This window comes from Mustela nivalis (genome assembly GCF_964662115.1).
Source record: "Mustela nivalis genome assembly, chromosome: 4".
Lineage (NCBI taxonomy): Eukaryota > Metazoa > Chordata > Mammalia > Carnivora > Mustelidae > Mustela > Mustela nivalis.
In genome coordinates this window covers 2,945,648-2,960,000 of record NC_139023.1, presented here as the reverse complement: position 1 = coordinate 2,960,000, position 14,353 = coordinate 2,945,648, and the positions used below count along the sequence as shown (strand labels likewise).

The window sequence follows — 14,353 nt, the reverse complement described above, 5'->3', positions numbered from 1 at the left end:
TATCACTTTTGGAAAGCAAAATGTTCTTTACCAAAAAAAGCCAAATAACCTGACTACTGTGTACAGCAGAAACCAACAAAACATGCGCCCAGTGGATATTAGGGTTTACCGTGGGGGAGGAGCAGGTAGAAACGGGTTTACAGATACTCTCTTGTGACGCAGGACACTAGGCACGAAGATGCTTTGGGCCAATTCTAATGTTGCTGGGCAGCTCCTTGAAATGTGGGGATGATACTGACCTAGAGCAAATGGGATGGGATTGCCTCGGCCACGTACTGAAGATGCAGTCAAAAAGCTCAGAGACGTGGACATTTAAGTGGGTTTATTATACACGACTGGAGAGCACATTAGCTGTGTCCTCCTAAGGGCCTAAACAATACTCCTGTCACTAGAGCAATAAGGATGGCACGAGCATCACTGAGTAGAGGTGGCTGCTCCTTCAAGTCAGAGATAACAGCAGGATGTGGTCTAATGGACCTGGGTCTCCTAGTGTCAATGGAGAGGCTAGGATTCCAAAATAGGGGAGGCCAGGCAGTAACACTTAATTTCCTGAAGCAAGACAGACACACAGGCAGTTAAACTCAATGACAAGGAGGGTCCTTGCTCACAAAGGCCATATGGTAATAGCTAATACACCTTGGAGTTCCAAGAGGCAACCTTGACAGACAATATGGACAATATGGAATTGTTTCACCTATATAACCAAAACGACCAAGAGCAAATAAGTAGAGGATTGGTGTCAGCCACTGCAATTAAATGTCATGATCCTTCACCCATTTCCAGATCCAGGCCAGTTCCGAGACCCAGAGCCCATTCATAAAAGGGAAGACCAAACCCCTTGACAAAGGAACCTGCACATTGCAAGTATATACAAGAGTGAGTCCCCATTATATTTCACCGGAGTAACCTATAGCCAATTCTGAAAGAGATTTTACAGGGTGAAAGTGAAATACCCCCAAATCAACAGGTCTATTGGATATAAAACTTGAAATCATACTAACACAATGCAAATGCTTTATAATGAAGTAAATAAGACACACAATCAGTGGATCCCCTATCCCACGCATACACCATCATCCAGAAGCTGCAAGCCTGATACAACACTAGAATGACCTCCGAAGGTGAAGCCTATTGCTAGATAAAGTTGACACCCTGCAACACCGGTTGTTGTCCTTCAAGGTGAGCTGTGTCCTTGAAACAATGGCCATTATATGGTGCTGAATCCATGGCAGAGGGAATGGCCTCTCATACCAATAGTCCTAATGACTCATTTGAAGGAATTTAAGTGCTTTTTCTCTCTCTTTTTTCTTTTTTAAGATTTATCTACTTATTTGAGAGAGTGGGGAGAGGAGTGGAGGGAGAGGGAAAGAATCTTCAAGCAGACTCTCTGCTGGGCCCAGAGTCCAACACAGGCTCTATCCCGGGACCCTGAGTTCATGACCTGAGCCAAAATCAAGAGTCAGACACCCAACCAATTGAGCCACCCAGATGCCCTGAATGCAAGTTCCTACAAGAACTGTAAGTTCTTCCACCAGGAGATACAGTAAGCTTTCCAGTATACCTAGAGCTACAGCTGCCACCTAGCTGTTTCCAAGAGAGAAAAGTTACATGTACTACCTGATTATCATTCTTAATCTTATATGGGCTGCTATCAAATAGGGGCAATATGTCTGGGATTCAGGGAATTCACTGATGTGTTTCTTAGTGCCTACATTCCTGACGGTAACCACAAATGGAAAAAGTGGAAAATTATAGGCACTAGAGCCAGAAAAAGACACAGTAACTAGGAGCTCAGACTCCTCAAGGATGGAGGTTTGGGACACTTGAGCCATCTCGATGAGCAAAGGTGCTGTCTACAGGGGAGGAGAAACCACAATGTGCACTAGAAGAGGAAAAGAAACTTCAGGGACAACCACAGCATTCAGTACAGAAATGGGATCTGTAATTTGTCCCACTAGCACTTTTATATCAAATACTTTGTTGGGATTTTAGTATTATTTTGGTTTTTTGAAGTTGTGACAAGCCACAAATTTGAAGAATCAGTGACGGAACAGACTAAGCTCCTCATGGGTCCTGAGTGCATCAAGAAGGGCCAGGATAGACCGGAACGATGCTGATGACACCTCAGCCGCATCCCTCCCATGCCAGCCTGAAGTCCAACGGCAGCATTTTCCTCTCTTTGCCCGATGGCTTTCTCTGACCATCAAAGCCTTTCTGCCTCCACACACAGTGAACAGAAACTTCTTGAAAATGAATGTCCCAGAAGACCAACCCTCAATTAATGGCTGGTGGACATGGCATGTGATATCCCAATTCCCTGCTACCTTGGATGGGATAATCTCGGTGATGAGGTTATGTGCTCTACTCTGTTTCAAATCCCGTCATGAGCGGCTGCATAATCTACCCTTTAATGGCTCTCTTCCCTTCCTGGTCTCATTTCCCTCCTGTTCTTCTGGCGTTTCCGTGGACCCTTTCCCAAATATGTGTTCTCAAATATATGCTTCTGCAACTGCTTCTGTGGAGGAATGCACCTTAAGACATACAAGTAAGCAGAATGAGAAGTAAACGATTTCTTCCCTTTCTCATGCGGAAGTCCAGTGGATCACGACCTCAGGTGCTCATCATCAACACAGGACAACTTAGGAGATTAGAAACTGGTGTCACATTTGGGCACCACGAAGGGGCAAGAAATTGCCTTCGAGTCTTTTTCTGGGAAGTCTATGAGAGACTTAGAACCTGTGATGTGCAGGAAAGTGGAGAGCCAGATGGCCTGCTGCGGGAGATGAGAAGTACAGGGCATCACCGTTGAAGCTGCTGAGGTCGATAAGGTAGAGCTACTTCTCCAAGCAGAGGATCACCCTGCTCTGGTCATACCGAGAGACCAGAACACAGGTTCCGTCAGCCTCAGACTTCCGCAGGCGACCCCACGAGGGTGCCTATGGTGAGGAGGGACAAAGAGCATTGTCCCAAACACAGGGAAAATCCAAATCCCCGCAAACCTCAATCTCCTCATTTCCCATGAGCATGAGGACATATAAGCCCCCATGAATCCAGTATCATGCTTCCAATAGGATAGGAGAGGAGGGGTCTTCCTTCATAGGAAGCTCAACTTCAGAATAGTCCAATAATCTTACAAAATGAGGCCATTTTAAACCAAGAGACAGATAATATTAATTGGCTAGTTTAGATTCTGCTAAGGCACAACCCATACAGTCCAGAAAAGCAGAGCAAAAGAGGAAGATCTTCATGTGACTGTCACTCCCACTACAGAGGTTTGACATCTGCAAAAAGTAAGTGAATCCACACTTTACTGCATTTATTAAGGGAAAAATGTTTTTGATATCTAATATTTTAAAAATATGCAGCCCTGGAGTGCATCAAGCAGTACATGAATACACTTACACATTCCAGAGAGATCCAGGAAAAGGAAGGCACATGCACCAGCTCAGCAGAGGCAAGGAAAGCCCTCGGATGAAGCCAGCGCACCCACCTGAGACCGAGAAGGAGGTGGCCCTGTGCGTTAAAGGGAACCTGAAAGGGCCAGCCGGCCAAAAAAACAATAACTCTCCCAGTCCCTTCTCCTCTCTGGAAACTCATGCCCTCCCATTTCCCCTAGAGTTGTCCTGGGTCTTCTCTTAACAATTCATAACTAAGCCCCTATAAGCCAAGATGTTATTAAGAAAGATAATCTTACACAAAGGGAATCTTCAGGTACCTTAGATCTGAAGACAGTCGTTCAGAGGAAGACATACACACACATGCGCGCGCGTGTGTGTGTACAAATTTATTTACTTGTATTTTAAAAATACGTATTTTTTTAAAACTCTACTGGTCCTAACACAGAAAGTGAACAAGGAAAGTGGGGATCTCAGGGGTTAACTTGTTCACACAACTGTTAGCCTGAGGTTCAAACCCATGTCAGTATAAATAAAGATGCCTTAAATCACAACTGTGGAGTACTTTGCAAAGTGCCACACAAACAAGAGTACTATTATTGGCAAGCTGAAACAGAAAGGACCATATAGCATGAAATCTCTTTTACAGACTCAATATGATAACGAGTATGGGAAAAATAAAAGGTGAGTGTTTGGTCTTCCATATGGCTAGGAAGTAGGGAAATGTTGATGTTGAGGGAATCAGGGGTATCACTAACGCCGCTGTCAAGGACAGCAACAACGTACAGTAATGAAAGCCCAGTTTCGACACCAGATGGGTTTGGATTTTAATCCCAGCTCTGCCACCTGCTACCTGTGCAATCTTGAGCAATTTATTTAACCTTTCTGAGAATTAACTGAATGTTGTGCAGATTAACTGAGATCATATAAGTTTCAGGAGCATCATAGATGCCCAACAACTATTAATCTTCCTACTCCTTTCAAACCCACTTCCCACAACTAGGAGAGGGAAGGAGTGGAACCGGGGGTAAACAAGACTGAATGTACAGAGGGAAAAAGCAGAGATCCAGGCAAAAGCATCGAAAAAAAGAGTGAACGATGCAATACTTTACAGAAGGCTTTGTGGCTCATGCATTCTGATAAACCCGAGTCGATGTTTACGTCTCATGTGAACAGCCAAGTACTCACATCAGTATGACACCCAACTAGATCATCTCCTACTTCCTCAACATCCTCTGGGGTCCATCTGAGATCAGTGTCCAAAGTGGGGACCCTGCTAAAATGATGATCTCAGGCCCCAGAACCAGAGCTTGTGTCTCAAAACATCCTTCTGCATTTTCACAAAAGAGGCTAATATTTTGAAATAATAACTGAGCTTCCTCTCCCCATTCATCATTCCTACCACCAGATTGTCTAGTTGTTCTTTCCCTATTCAGCTGGGCAGCATTATATCAGGACAAAAAAATTAACAAGAACAGGAATCTAATTATTAGTTTTATTTGTTTTTAAGATTTTATTTATTTATTTGAAAGAGAGTGAAGCACGTGGGAGGCATCAGAGGGAGAGGGAGAAGCAGACTCCACGCTGAGCTAGGAGACCGGACCAGTTCCAGGACCCTGAGATCATGACCTGAGCTGAAGGCAGACACTTAATCATCTGAGCCGCTCAGATATCCCTAATTATTAGTTTCCAACAGAAATTTTAATTCCACAGAGCCTACAACTTTGAAAGGGGGGAAAAAACCTATTTTGAACAGTAAAATCCAAGGATTAGAATATAGATAATGGAATTTGGGTAAAAGTCAGAAATATCTCACCCTCCCCCTCAGCCCCCAACCAAGAGTAGATGAAACCTGCCCTATTAGAGGAACAGAAACCTTACAGAAGGAGAACAGAACCAGCTGTGAATGTGAAATTCCTAGCAGGCGAATATCAAGTTTAGTGGACAATTAAGACCAAACCTCTGAGGCCATGGAATCAATAAAAAAAAAAAAAAAAACACAACTTTGGAGCCTAGATACGGCCTCTGGAAAACAGATGGAACACAATCCTGAATGTGAATAAATTTAAACCCACAATGACACAATAATCCATGAATTCCTGGTTTTAACTAAATGTCAACAAATTAAGATTTCTGTCATCTATTGAGAATAGTGGCTCTAGGCATAAATTAAATTCAGTTACATGAAAATCTCATGTAAGGTGTATTTTTCACAAATTTTGGAAATTGTCTTACCTACCACAGCTTTAAAAGCTACCTGGGGGGGGCACCTGTGTGGCTCAGTGGGTTGAATGTCTGCCTTCAGTTCGGCTCATGATCTCAGGGTCCTGGGATTGAGTCCCCGCATCAGGCTCCCTGCTCAGTGGGACGCCTCTTTTCCTTCTGTCTGCCATTTCCCCTGCTTGGGCTCGCTCTCTCTCTCTCTCTCTCTCTCTCTGACAAACAAATAAGTAAAATGATGAAATAAATAAATAAATGCAAGCTATCTAGGTCCTTCTGCTGCGGATGGCCAGCAAACCACACTGAGAAATACTGTGAACTCCACTGAGTAATTCTGTCTTCCCCAGTATAGATCTTCAGGATCTCCTGTAAAATAATACCTACTCCATAGATTTAAGGGAAGAATTTAATGAAATAATACTTGACATTTGTCATTTAGTTAAGTTATCAATAACTACTACATGTTATTAGCAAGGAAACATTTCTTACTCCTCCCTGATATTTCCTTCCATATTGAAAGACCTTAATTAGTGTAACTGCTGTTGTCTTTTATGAAACCTCACTCCATCTGTCCCAGGGAGTGAAATGACTTATCTGACTGGTAGATGTGGGAAGAATAAACTCAAGTGTTGTCAGCTCGTTTCTTTCCTGCTTCCTCCTAGAAACCTGTTGCTAGTACCTTCCCACTGGGTACACGCCACCCATCGCTTTTTTTTTTTTTTTTCAATTCAAACTCATTTCCCTTTTATTAAAGTCCCAGTTACCATTACATGGTTTGGTACTCAATAAAGGAAAACTTGTTCAAATAAGGTAATATGACCGGAGACAAATTCTGTCCTTACACTGAAGCCTATGCCCCAGCATTATTTGTTCGTGGGCAACTCTAGTCACCTTGGGGACAGTATGTTGACTTACTTCATCTTCACGTGATATAACTTACCCTCTCTTGGAAACAGATGCTATTTCGGCCTACACCTACAACCCTTTGCACTAGTACGTTTGTTCAAAATTAGGTAGTAAAGAAGACTCCTATTTATTGAGTTCCTAAGGAATTCCAACACTTCTTTTAAGAAGAAAAAGTAATATCCATTCAGTTTACCAATAAAGTCTTGGATTTTTATATTCCTTGACCCATAAATTTTATCTAAAAATTTTTAAAGAAATGTAGACATATGTATACATATTTTCTTAATATTTGTACATAAAAATTTTTATGATTGGAAAAATGTAAATATCCAGCAGATACCTTGTGAAATTATAGTAGATCTTTAAAATGGAATACTATGCAGACACTAAAAATATCATTGTTGACTTCAAATTCTGACCAGATGAAATATAAAGAGAAGATTTACTTTCCTGCCGTAAGCAACTGAAAACATGGACAAATAGAAAAAACAATTTTTGGACACGATAACAAGCAGCACAGGGCTGTGATCCTTGAGGGATGTGAAGCAGTTAAATTGAGCCCTACATTTTCACCAGCACACTGCTTACAGACAGTTTCCAGTCCATGAAATAGGAAGGAAGAACCCAAAGTTCATTGCTATCGCCTAGTTGAGGAGACAGAGATCAAAGCAACAATAATTTGCTGGGCAAAGTAATGAAGTTAAGAAGCTCTATATAGAAAGCCCCATAGATCTACATGGATCTCACTGAATCTTCAACTGAATACTGACTGGCAAATGTGTAAGAGAAAACTATGCAAAGTCAGGATGAAAAAAATACCAAAGAGAAAGAGGCAAAACAATTCTGGCAATCACACAAGACTGGAAATAATTTGTCTCTCACCCATGAGAATGGAAGATTTCATAATACATGGTCATCAGGTGGAATTCTCAGTAAGACATCACCTCAGTAGTAGAGCTAAATTAGTCCCATACTAACAGGTTCTCTATACTTACAAAGATTAACCTTGAAAGGATACAACTATTACCTGTGCACCTACACAAAATCTAACATGACTTAAAAGAATAAATCAAAATCCATCAACCCACAACTTTATGGTAAACTAATCTTCAACAAAGCAGGAAAGAATATCCAATGGAAAAAAGGTAGTCTCTTCAACAAATGGCATTGGGAAAACTGGACAGCTACGTGCAGAAGAATGAAACTGGACCACTTTCTTACACCACACACAAAAATAAGTTCAAAATGGATGAAAGACCTAAATGTGAGATAGGAAACCATCAAAATCCTAGAGGAGAACACAGGCAGAAACCTCTTTGACCTCAACCATAGCAAGTTCTTACTAAACACATCAATTGTGACAATGGAAACAAAAGCAAAAATGAACTACAACTACTGAGATTTCATCAAGATGAAGAGCTTCTGCACAGTGAAGGAAAGAACCAACAAAACTAAAAGACAACCTATGGAACAGGAGAAGATATTGGCAAATGACATATCTGATAAAGGGTTAATATCCAAAATCTATAGAGAACTTATCACACTCAATATCCAAAAAACAAATAATCCAGTTAAGGAATGGACAGAAGACATGAATAGCCATTTTTCCAAAGAAGACATTCAGATAGATAGTAGACACATGAAAAAAAAAATGCTCAACATCACTCATCAACGAAATACAAATCAAAACAACAATGCAATACCACCTCACATCTGTCAGAATGACTGAAAGTAACAACATAGGAAACAACAGATATTGGCGAGGACATGGAGAAAACGGAACCTGGTGTAGCCACTTGGGAGAACAGTACAGAAGCTCCCCAAAAAGTTAAAAACAGATGATCCAGCACTACTAGGTATTTGCCCAAAGAATACAAAAATACTGATTCGAAAGGACAAATGCACCCCACTGTTGATAGCAGCTTTATCAATCATAGCCAAACTATGGAAAGAGCCCAATGTCCACTTACTGATGACTGGGTTAAGTCATATATACACAATGGGATATATACACAATGGGATATCACTCAGCCATCAAAAAGAATGAAATCTTACTATTTGCAATGATGTGGATGGAGCTAGACTATTATGCTAAGTGAAGTAAGTTGGTCGGAGAAAGACAAATGCATACGATTTCAATCATATGTGGAATTTAAGAAGTGAGATTGATGAACATAGAGGAAGGGAAAAAATGGAGAGGGAACCAAACCATAAAAGACTCTTAACTATAGAGAACAAACTGACGGTTGATGGATAGGAGGAGGTGGATGGGGAATGGCTGAATGTATGATGGGCGTTAAGGAGGGCAGTTGTGATGAACACTGGGTGTTACACATAAGTGGTGAATTACTAAATTCTACTCCTGAAACCAATATTACAGTATATGTTAACTAACTAGAATTCAATAAAAGCTTGAAATGAAAAAAATTCCATCAACCAATGACATATATACGTGTCTGGTATCTCATCAAAAACTACAAGGCATGAACAAAAAAATTAAAAGTTATGCACATAAACAAGAAATATGATATATAACCAGGATAAAAGTCAAACTATAGAAACACATACAGAAATGGCATAAATAATAGGACTAGTAGATAGGAATATTAAAATAGTTAATATGAGTAAGCTCCACATATTTAAATAAAGAAAACGATGACCATGATGAAGAGAGAAATAGTGGGTATATATTAAAAAATTGTACTGCTAGAGATGTAAAAATATTATGCCAGGAAAGAAAAAAAAAAAAAGGAATGGTGTCAACAGTGGATTAGACACTGGAGAGGAAAATATCAGTGGATTTAAAGACATAACAATATTAACTTTCCAAAATGAAAAACAGAAGGAAAAAAATACTGAAAAGAAAGTACATAGAGCATTTGTAATCCAATCAAATACATGAGTGATTAGAGCCCCCAAAGAGAAAAAGAGGTAAGACAAAACAATATTTGAAAAAATAGTGGATAAAAAATTTCCAAACTTGATTAAAATATGAAATCTGCAAATCTAACAAACTTAATGAGCCTGAAACAGAACAAATGAGAAAAACATGCTAAAACAGAATAATGATCATTTCAATAGATGCAAAAAAAAAATCGACTAAATTCAACACCTATTTATGATAAAACCCTATAAATTATAGATAAAAAGGGATTTCCTCAACCTTAAAGATATTTCTCGATTACCAATTTAATTCTTAATGGTGAATGACTAGGTACTTTACCTGTAAGATAAGGAAATCACTCAGCACTTTTATTCAACATGAATGTAGAGATCCTAGCCAGTAAAATAAGGCAATAACAGTACATATGGGGGTGCCTAGGTGGTTCAGTGGGTTAAAGCCTCTGCCTTCAGCTCAGGTCATGATCCCAGGGTCCCGGGATCGAGCCCCGCATCGGGCTCTCTGCTCAGCAGGGAGTCCACTTCCCCTACTTCTCTCTGCCTGCTTGTGATCTCTCTCTGTCAAATAAATAATTTTTTTAAAAAAATCTTAAAAAAAATAAATACGAGTCATTCATGTTAGAAAGGAAGAAATTTTTAAAAATTGTTTTTTACAGAAGACACACACTCTATGTGAAAAATTTGAAGGAATCTACAAAAGAACTATTAGCTCCAATAAGTGAGCCAAACAGTGTCACAAGACAAAAGGCCAATCTACATATATATCAATTTTATTTTTATATTCTAACAATACACATTTGGAAATTGAAATTAGGAAAACAGTACCATTGCAATAGGTTCCAGAAATGGGAAATACTTTAGGATAAATCTGACAAAAAGTATACAAAGCCTATATATAGGAAACTATAAAGCACTGCTGAGAAAAATTTTAAAAGACCTAAGTAATTAGATAGATATAGCAGATTCACAGGTTCAACTATTGTTCAAATGTCCGTTTTTCCTCAAACTGATCTCAATATTCAACTGAATCCCAATCACTATCTCAGTAGGCTTCTCTGTTTAAATTGACAATCTTTAATTCTAGTAGAACATATGGAGTTATGCAAAGGAACTAGAATAAACAAAACAATTTTGGAAGTGTGCTCTGTAAGATTTGGGAAGAACCTACACAGGAATGTTCTGAGAAGGCCTGAGAATTCTTTTCAGTGATTACTCATCATAAGTAAAGCATTCAACTCCAGAAAATGCGTTGCTGATCATTGCTACTGGTGGAACAGAAAGGCTAACACTTGAAACTAACGTTCAGTATATGCATTCTGTCCCAGTTTCTTAAAAATCCTGACGTTTACATAAATTTTTTCAAAATTTTTTATTATAAGAGAATCAATGTTTAGTGCAGAGCATTATGGTTAAGAGAACAAGGTAGAGAGTCAAGTTGCCTGTGATTAGACCCTAATTTCACTATTAGACAAATTATTCTTGCTTTAGTCACATTACTCACCAATACCTGGTTTCCTCATCCATACATAATGGAAAGTGAGGTGTTACAGGTGAAGGTATGCGTTTCTCAGTTGATAAGGAACAGAGCCTCCGCGGTACAGACCAGAGCAAGGAAGAACAGACGGGAAATCGTCCCCACTGAGACAGCACGTTCTCTGGTGGACAGTCCCCGTCACAGCCACATTTTTCATGTGAGAGAAATACCGCCAGTCAGGATTACGCGCACCTGAGTGAACAGAGACTCCGTCCTGCTGCAACAGGACAAGGATATGGAGTTGCACAGTCCTATGACAAGTTATACCGAATACACTGAAAGAACAAATGCTCCTTTTCTGAGTCTAATAACGCCGAGATGACTTGTCATGAAGACGACAAACGCTCTGTTTCAAGGCCCTCCCTTGCACACACCCCTTCCAAGTTCAGGAGAACTTTAGAAGTATATTTCTATGGCGATAGGTTTTATAAAATTTGTGAAAAAAAAATCGTAAAGAACTCTATGGAGACATAATTAATATATAAGAAGCTGGACATAATGTATATAATTTCATGAGTTTAGAGACACGCAGACTTATGAAACCATCACTATAATCAAGGTAATAAACATAACCATCACCTACAAAAGTTTCCTCCTGTCCCTTAATTTTTTTGTCTGTTTTTTTGTGTGAAAAGAACATGAAATCTACCATCTTAAAAAATGAATTGTTAACTGCAGGTACCATGTTGTACAGATGTCCGGAACATGTTCATCTTGAATAGCTGAGTTTCATACCCATTTAACAACAGTTCCCCATTTCCCTTGCCCCTCAGCCCTTAGCCACCCCTACTTTCTGTTTTTCTGACTTTGACTACTCTAGATAGCTCCTATCAGTGGAATTGTGCAGCTGCTTATCCTCTGTGGGGGGCTTCCTGTCTTGCTGGTCAATCAACGTCGTCACTGGCGGTAGGGTTTCCGTCTTCTTTTTTTTTAATTTGAATACAGTTGACATATAATGCTAAGGTAGTTTCAGGTGCACAACTTAGTCATTTGACAAGTTTACACGTTGTGCTATGTTCACCACGAGTATAGCCACCATGTGTCCCACCACATCACTCTTACGATGTCACTGTATTCTTTACACTCTGCTTCTGATTCCTGTGACTTGTTCATTCCATAACTGGACGCCTGTGCCTCCCACTCGCCTTCACCCATGTTCCCCGATTCCTCTACCCGTCTCTCCTCTGGCAACCATCAGTTTGTTCTCTGTATTTATAGTTCTGATCCTGATTTTTGTCGGTTTATTCATGTTTTTAGATTCCATTTATAAGTGGAATCATATGGTATTTGTCTTTCTCAGTCCGACTCATTTCACTTAGCCCAATACCCATTTTAGGTCCATCCATGTTGTATCAAATGGTATAACCTCATTTTGAATGTCTGTGTAATACTTCACTGTGTATATATACCACATTTTCCTTACCCATTCATCTTCTGATGGATACTTGGGTTGCTTCCCTGTCCTGGCTATTGTAAATAATGCTGTGATAAACATAGCGGTTTACTTATCTTTTTGAGTTAGCACGTTTATCTTCCCTGGCTAAATCCCCAATAGCAGAATTATTGGATCATATTATATTTCCTTTTTTAATATTTTGAGGTACCTCCATACTGTTTCCCACAGCAGCTGCACAAATTTACATTCCCACCAACAGTGCACAAGGGTTTCTTTTCTTTCCATATCATAGCCAACACTTTTTGTTTCTTGTCCTCTTGATTTTAGCCAGGGTTGTTTTTTTTTTTTTTTTTTTTTCTTTTTTGAGGCTGAATAAGATACCTCATTTCCGATCCAGTTGCTGTCAACTGACACTTAGGCTGTTTCTATATCTTGGCCAAGTGAATAATACTGCAATGAACACAGAATGCAGATATATCTTCAAGATCTTGATTTCAGGGTTTTTTCCCCCAAATCTACACATTTATTTATTTACTGTTCAGTAAGTTTTAGTCACTGAGGGGTATAGCATTACATGGATTCTGTGGCCAATGGCTTTTGTAGGAAGGTTGCTTTGGAATTTGGCACAAATCATGCCACTGTTTTTATAAGCATGAGTTATCTTTCCCCAGATTACGCTGGTTTTGTTCAGTTTGCTACCAGGAGTTACTGTGTTGTTCTCGGCTTTGTACACATAAGCACATCTCTTGCCTAGATAGAATTCAGTTTCATCTTGAGCATAAATAACTTCAACTTTAAGAAGGTCTGTACGCTTCCCTCTGGTTCTGGAGACCCCATTCATAGCCAGCAAAAGTGGCCTTGGACCACAGCCTTCTAGACATTTGTCGTTTTAGGAGCCCTGTTCCGAGCAGGCCTCCATAGGCTCCAAGACAGCAGACAGAGAAGAAACCATTGTTAGGGATTTATACTCAGAAACAGGATTAATGGATCACACAGTAGTTCTATTTCCAACTTCCTGAGAACCTCCATATTTACTTTCATATCAGCTATATCATTTTACATCCCAGCCAACAGTGTAAAAGTTTCCCAGTTTCTCCTCATCCTCACTAATACATATTTTGTGGAGTTTTTTGATAATAGGTACACTCACTAGGTGGTATCATGTTGTGGCATTCCTTGATGACTGGTGATTTAAGCACTTTTTCAGATACTTCTTGGTCATTGGAATGTCTTCTTTGAAGAAATGTCTGTTCAAATCCATGGAGTTTTCTTGCTTTGTTTTGCTACTGAGTAGTAGGAGTCCCTTAATTACTTTGGCTATTAACCCCTTATCTGATACAGAGTTTTCAAATATTTCTCTCATTCCATATATTACCTTTAATTCTACTGTTTCCTTAGATGCGCAGCTTGCCATAGTCCCTTGTCTACTTTTGCTTTTGTTGCCTGAGCTTTTGGTGTCGTACCCAAGAAAATCATTGCTGAAGTCAATGTCAAAAATGTCTTCCCTGTTTTCTTCTAGGAGTTATGGTTTCAGGTCTTAAATTTAAGTCAAGAATCCACTTTGAGTTGAGTTTTTTGTCACAGTGTAAGATGAGGATCTAACTTCACTCCTTGCACATGGCTATCCAGCTTTCCCAACATCATCTGTTTACGAGAGTATCCTTGTCCCGTTGTGTAGTCTGGTTCACCTGTCAAAAATCAGCTGGCTGTATAGGCATGGGTGTACTTGGGGATTCTCTATTCTGTTCCTTTTGCTTAGCTCTGCCTTTATGCCAGTAGAAAGAAAGACACTTTAAATGCAACTGATTGAACACTTCCGCTTCTTTCCACTCTAGCTTCCCTTCCACCATCCTTCCCTGGTTGACACTGGCCATGATGATTTGGGGATCTGGCTAACGTTGACCAGGGGTACATTGAGCTGGACTTTACTGAAATATATTTATGTTTACAGTCACTTCTGTATTTAGTTTAAGTCGTTACTAACCATCCCATTTTAGAAAT

General features: G+C 39.7%; 1 pseudogene across 1 annotated transcript; it reads right to left on the bottom strand.

The window, feature by feature from the left end:
- Window positions 1-12,890: 12,890 nt before the first annotated feature.
- LOC309863908 (large ribosomal subunit protein eL33 pseudogene) lies at window positions 12,891-13,233 on the bottom strand (annotated as a pseudogene). Its single transcript has one exon. The product of its transcript is annotated as a large ribosomal subunit protein eL33 pseudogene (transcript).
- Window positions 13,234-14,353: the final 1,120 nt, after the last annotated feature.